Raw genomic sequence first — 7,020 nt, 5'->3', positions numbered from 1 at the left:
GATGTGCTAACAGTTGAAGGACCAAGTGTGTGACTGAGATCAATAAGGATCATCTAAGCCTAAGATGGATCCGAATAGGGTCAAAACATGAGAGGTATGATTAGTTCGGAGGCACGTGGAATATAATCCGAGGTACGTAAGGCGCTAGTGATAAGACTTACTTGAGCAACTATTGGGGAATTGGACTTATTCTCAAAAGGGAGACGATTTCTGTTGTTGAGAATTCTACTTGTGAGTTTGTCTTACATTGAAAAAATTGAGTGAATGATGAGTGCTTATATACAAAGTTGAGCTCAAAAACCTAATAAACTTAAACTTTTGGGTCAAGTTGTTGTTTACCCATGTGTATCAATCTCACCAATGAGTAAACAATATTTACTACATTCAAAACTCTATATAATTATTCTTACATTTATGAAACTTATTCTAATTGTACTTCGAGCATCTATACCTATAGTTTTCTATATATATACATCAAAGATTGAACCCCAAGTTTACTATTATTATTATTATGACTCAAAAAGGTTGAAGAGAAGTGTGGAACTCTCTGGAATTTCGGAGGCACATTCCATTTTTGGTTGCCCTAGATTTTTGAGATAGCGATGGTTTTTTTTTTTTTTCTTTTTCCCAGGCCCTTCTTTTAGTTTTAGTGAAAGGATTCTAGGCAAAAGTAGCTTTGGTCTTTGAGTTGAAGGATTCTCCGACTTGGGCTTAGTTTGGTTTCTTGACTTTTTAAAACAATCTTTTGAAAAGAAACTAATAAAATAAAAATATTTATGTTATTTTAAAAATATTTGATCCATTTATTTTTTTTAAATATTATTAAGAAAAAAATTTAATTTTAATTATTTAGTGACAAAACTACAAAGTATCTAAAATAATTTTAAATGACTAAAATAGATATGTATTTTTGAGAAATATAATTAATGTGCTAATTATTTTTATAATATTTCAAAAAAATTAAGGATAATAAGAGATTAAAATAATTTATTCAAAAAAATAATTTTTAACTTTTAATGCTTATGAAAAAAAATAAAAGTTGACTTTTAAAAATTGAAAAAGTTAATTATCAAAGACATTAATCTCTATGTTTTTTTTTAAAAAAAAAAAAAATGAGAAGTTGGGTTAAAAAGGGGAGACCGAAGTTACCTTAGGTCCATCAAATCGAAAAAATAATGCTAAACAATAGTTCTCATCGTGATAGAGCACATATGTAGTACGATGAGACTCATTTCGTTTGGAGTGATTTCTTCGATTTGAAATGCTTAATTGAAAGATCATGCTAGTTTTTCGAGAGAACCTAAAGATGTGTTTAGTTTTGAAAAATATTTTTTGTTTTTAAATTTTTTGTTTTTTAAAGAACTATATAAGTTTTAAATTATTTTTAAAATTTTTCAAGAGAAGAGCTTGTTTAAATGTGAAATAAATAAATTTTTATATTTATATTTTAAAATAATACTACAATTTATATTTTAATTTTTTAAAATTTATATGAGATAATATTTTATTAGATTTTTGGGCTTGAATTTGAAATAGATTTTACATATAATCCACAAAAATTAAAGTCTAACATCTTAATTTCATGTTAGAAATCTAGAAAAATAATGAAAATATGTTTTCCAACTTTTTTTTAAAATATAAATTTAGGAAATTTAAAAATAAAGTGCTATTTTTGTAAATATTTAAACATTTTTAAAAAAGGGAAAAATTTCACAGGAAATAGTGTCAAAATTGTTTACCGCTACTCATTTATTTCATACAAATGTCGTAAAAATAAAAAAATAGTCAATTTTTTAAATAATTTTAAAAATATTAAAATTACTTTCCGCATATCCTAATTTTTTTTTTCTAAAGTATGCAATTTTTGGGTAAACAATTTTGATAATTTTTGTTTAATAATTCAAACCACAACAGTCTCTCCAGTGGTATTATTCATGTGAACCTCAAGTTTAATTAATTTTGAATTTGGCTTGTGCAATCTTTTTTTTTTTTTTTGGGCACCCCCACCAAAACCCAAAACCCAAAGAAAGATAGTTGTGGAGCTAGTGGTTCATGATGTCTGGTGGCTGTGTTCTACTAATAGCCCATTGTTAGGGTCAAACCATTCCATTAAAGGGGTAGTTAGGGTTACACTATTAGGTAGGTAATTTGTAGGTTAGTAGTGGTCCATTTTTTGCATGACCCAATTTAGGTTAAGAGGGTATGAAAAAGGAAAAAAGTGAATTGCAAGTTGCACATCTATTTATTGACCTATTTTAATTGGTTGCTTAAAGATTTTTATTTTATATCAAACAAAGTTGACTTTGAGTTTAAACTTTAAATCATATGCTGGTTAGTTAATCGAGACCTTCTATTGTTAGGGATTTACGAACAATAATCACACACACAAACAAAATAAGCACACGAAATAAGAACACCAGATTTACGTGATTCGGTCTAATCTGACCTATGTTTATGGAACACATCGAATATACTATAATTTGGGAGAAAAACAAGAGCAGGAGACACACACTCAACTCAATTCTTCTCACATTTTTTTCTCTCTCACCTTCAACACTCTCACACTCCTCGCTCACTTCACTATATTCACATTCACGTACAATTGCTTCATTATATAGCTATATTGAATGGATAGGAAAGGAAGAGAGTAATTGAGATATTTAATGGGTTATTTTAGCACGCGGACTTATCATTCCAACGCATAAGAGTTGGGTCTTCTGTAGCTCATTTTCATCTACAACTCATCCTCTTCAAGGTCATTTAATTTTTCGTTTCCATTTAATCCTTTTTCATTTTCTCTGTTTCCATTTCAGTTTAACATATACAATATCATAGACCTAAAGAGAAATAGAAGAAAATAAAAAAAACAGTATAGGGTTTTTCACAAAAGGCTTAAAAGATAAATACATAATCATATCACCAGAAAAAGTTAGTGATAATTTTCTTTTAAAAGATTTGAGACCATCATTGTGGTCGCACTTGAATTTATTTGCGAATTTGCAGGCCAAAAAAAGAAGAAGAATAAATTAAGGTCTTATTCTGAATGATTTTTCCAAAGTTTAAATTAACGGGACTTTATAAAGAAAGAAAAAGGAAAACATTAATCAAGAGTCTAGTGACTTCGATTTTATTAGATTAGGTGTCTTGTAAATAATATAGAATGGTGAGAGTTATTTATTAGTGGGATTTAATCACGATAGTAGGTCATTTCCTACGATCGTGGAAAGGGTAGCATATCGTGTGAAAAAGTAACTCATTGTGTCTTCCCAAAATATGACATCTCTACATTTAATGTTATATTATCATTTTACCCAAAAGTTTAAGTTATTAGGTTATGAGCCAATAATATATATCAAACTTTAACACTCTCCCGCACGTGTAGCTTGACAACACGTGGAGAGATAAACACACGGTAAATAACACCCATGATAGGGAACGCAATTTTTTTAAACAACACAAAATAAATGTGGGCAACGAGATTGGAACCGAGGACCTCATGGTAACCAATTCTGATATCATATTAGATTATCACTTTACCTAAAAGTTTAAGCTATTAGGTTATGGGTCAACAATGAACTGCATAAGTTAAAGAATAAGGTCATACTAACCCATCAACCACATTAAAATGCCTTATAAACTCTTTTTTGTCTATTGATAGCGATTCACCAAGTCTCTTAATGACAACAAGAAAGAAACTCGTCTTCCATCCCATATTACCCTCATCGTTGCCTCACAAGATTAGAATCTAAGATCTCCAACATTGAAATCTCAAGATCTAACTATTAGCACGTCTCCTAAAACAATACCAATATCAATTAACTAAAAACTCTTACATTGTGCTTGGGAATGCGAGTTTTGAATTTTAAATTTTAATTTTCGTGAATTTAAATAGATTTTAAAATAATTCTATATTATATTTTGTCTAAACTCAAGACCTCTCTCAAACACACAACTAAACAATGTTTGAGAGCATAACTTTGAATTTGTATGAATTTACAAGAAATTTAATACAATTCTGTACACTATTTTTTTGTGCAAAGTCAAAAAAATCCGTACTCTCCTGCACTATATTAGCTAATTCTAGACGCAAACATTTAAAAAAAAAAATTATAATTCAAAGGGCCCCCCAAAATTAGTAGCTCATAAATAGGTCCTCATTGTTAGGAATGCACCATAAATTAGAGAATTTGTAGGTTAGTATTGGTTCATCATTAGGTTTGCATGTCATATGGGTCACCACAAACATCCATCCATTCATTGATATTTCCTTCAAGAGCAAAAGAAATAGAATGGTGGGCCAACAAAAACTCACACTTAATACACCAACTGCCCCCGAAAGTACCAAGAGGTACACATATAGATGAGTGCATGATAAGGCACACCAAAATTATAAATAGGATATTACAAATAATTAATATATTAAATAAACTATGAACATGGTTGATTTATAAAATAAAAATTCAACTTTTTTTCCCCAAATTAACTCCTTAATTGTATAATTCAAAAAATGTGATCACATATAAATTTATATTTTTTAATAATGAATTGAATATATGTTGTAATATGTAACTCATATTGAGTGGAACATGTGTATAGAGAAAACAAGAAAATGAGTATTTGAGGAGTTTTTCTAATACATCTGTATAACTAGGGTTAGTATAAATACATATGATGTAACCTTACTTTCTATATGGTAAAGTCCAGCCACCGCTTGCTCCTGTGGATATACGCATACTGTCGAATCACGTTAAATCCGTATGTTTTTATTACTTTATCTTTGTATTTTTCTGTACTATTGATTATAATTGCTGCACGTTTCACAACAATATGTTTGGAGAAGAACTTAGATTTAATTTTTCATATTTAAATTTATCCAAATTCATGGCTAAAAATTTCTACTCCCCAACGCAACAAAATATTTTTTACCCTTTAAAATTGTACAGATCTCCTTTGTAGTACTTGGATTCAGTGTCCTAAGGAAATTTTCATAACTTTTAGGTTTATATTGATTTTTTTTTTCAAACTATAAACTAGCATTAAATTCCTATTCCACGCCTTTATTCTATACAATTTAGTAATCTTAAAAGCTTTCTTTATTATCATCTAATTTATCTTAGTAGATTGTATCTAGTCATGTAGATTTTTTTTTTTTTTTCTTGTTTAAGCTTAGGAGTGTATAGTTATGAACCAGGACAAATAACCAATTTAATGAAACCATCTGGACAGATGGATTGAACGAACTTGTAGTTAATGCAATAGTTGAACTAATTACACATAGATGCATTAACATATGAATGTGCGTAGGTGCACAGGAGCATAAAACAACCAGAGTGAAAAATAGAAAGTTTAAGTCATGAGATAGTAGTAGAAATCTAGTCCCTGCCGAATTATTGACAACTTTATTATTATTATTTTTCTTTATATCTCTCCTTCTCACTAAAAAAAAGTATCTTTTGAATTTAAAAAAAAAAAAAACTATAATCCATGTATTTTTTGAAGACCCTTCTCACTCTTAAGATAATAAACAAAATATTAAAAAATAAAAAAGAATTTTCTATTTTCTTGTACAATCATTACTAAAAGCTTGAGAAGTATGGAAATTTACGATTAGTTGGGAACTCGTAATTTATTTAGTAAAATTAATAAAATTATTATTTTTTATTTTTATAATTTTTCATGTTTGCTAGGTATAGTTGTTCCATTCAACCTACCAAATACTAGAATACAATATTATGGGATGCTTTGTTTGCTCCATGCTTGGACATGTTTCTTGGAAACTTGTGCTGACCATTCCCATGTCATGTGCACATAAGAATTGTATAAGAATATAGCGTAAATAAGTAGAGCTTGTGCATTAAAATAAACACAATGACAGATAACTCTGCAAGGGCCTCCCCATGTGTTTACTACTTTAAATTTAGTAAAATGGCAGCTGCTGTAGTTTAAAGACCTAGCATTGTGTCCCCTGCAGCTTATATATATACTAATTTCCCAATTTTTACAATAAATTGTTTCCACTTCATTGTTATTATAATCCTTAACCTATAAAAACCTCTTGTAAAATTCTTAACACTTCATAATTAAAGAAATTTTTATAGATAGATATTCAAAAATATAGATTTAATAAATGCAAATTAATGCTCCCACGAGCATGGCGCAGTGAAAAAGTATCAGCTCGTAAGAAGGAATATCGGGAGTTTAATTCCAGTTAAATACACTCACGGAACCAGCGGTACTTGTAGATGGTGAGAGTTTACTCTGTGAGCCAGCAGAGACCGTGGATGGTGAGAGTTCGCTCTGTGAGCCAGCGGGGACCGTGGATGGTGAGAGTTTTCTGTGAGCGAGTGGAGACCGTGGATGGTAATGGAGATGTGTCCCGGGGGTCGGGTTGGCTGAACGTCCAACTGATGCACGGAAGCCGTGTCGACATCCGGACTTTACTTTAATCAGCGAGACCTAGGGATGGAGGATGCTGATCCGTAGGTTTGGTGCCGCACCAAAGGATCCGAAGGGCTCGTTGATGGTTGGAGTTCCTATGTAATTAAAAATAAATAAATAAATAAATAAATAAAAATACACATTGATTAATCAAAATTAAACCAAACCCAATTCCATTTCTTGAAGTTAGACCTAAAAGTTGTCTAATTAGACAATTACCGTCATCTTATGCCTCTTTCTTTCTTTTTTCTAGATTTTAATTGGAGGTCAATGAAATTAGACTATATAATGAGAGGTAATCCATCTTATATTTCCCTTCAAAATTAGTTTTCTAGACCTTCAATATAAACGTTTCAAACCCTAATTATTAATATGTCTCGTAAGATGCACCTCTCCCACTCTCTTTTCTCAAGTCTTGCTAATAATACTTAAGTATTGCATCTCATGATTCACATTTCCTATGGGTCAGCCAACCCTAATTTGCCCTTTAAATTAAATAATGTACCCTTTTTTACTAAAAAAATTTTATTATCGTTTGTTTTATTATCATTGTTTTTATTTTTTAATGATAATTTATGGCAT

This window comes from Malania oleifera, chromosome 12 (assembly GCF_029873635.1).
Source record: "Malania oleifera isolate guangnan ecotype guangnan chromosome 12, ASM2987363v1, whole genome shotgun sequence".
NCBI lineage: Eukaryota > Viridiplantae > Streptophyta > Magnoliopsida > Santalales > Ximeniaceae > Malania > Malania oleifera.
Note: the sequence above shows the minus strand (reverse complement) of the source record.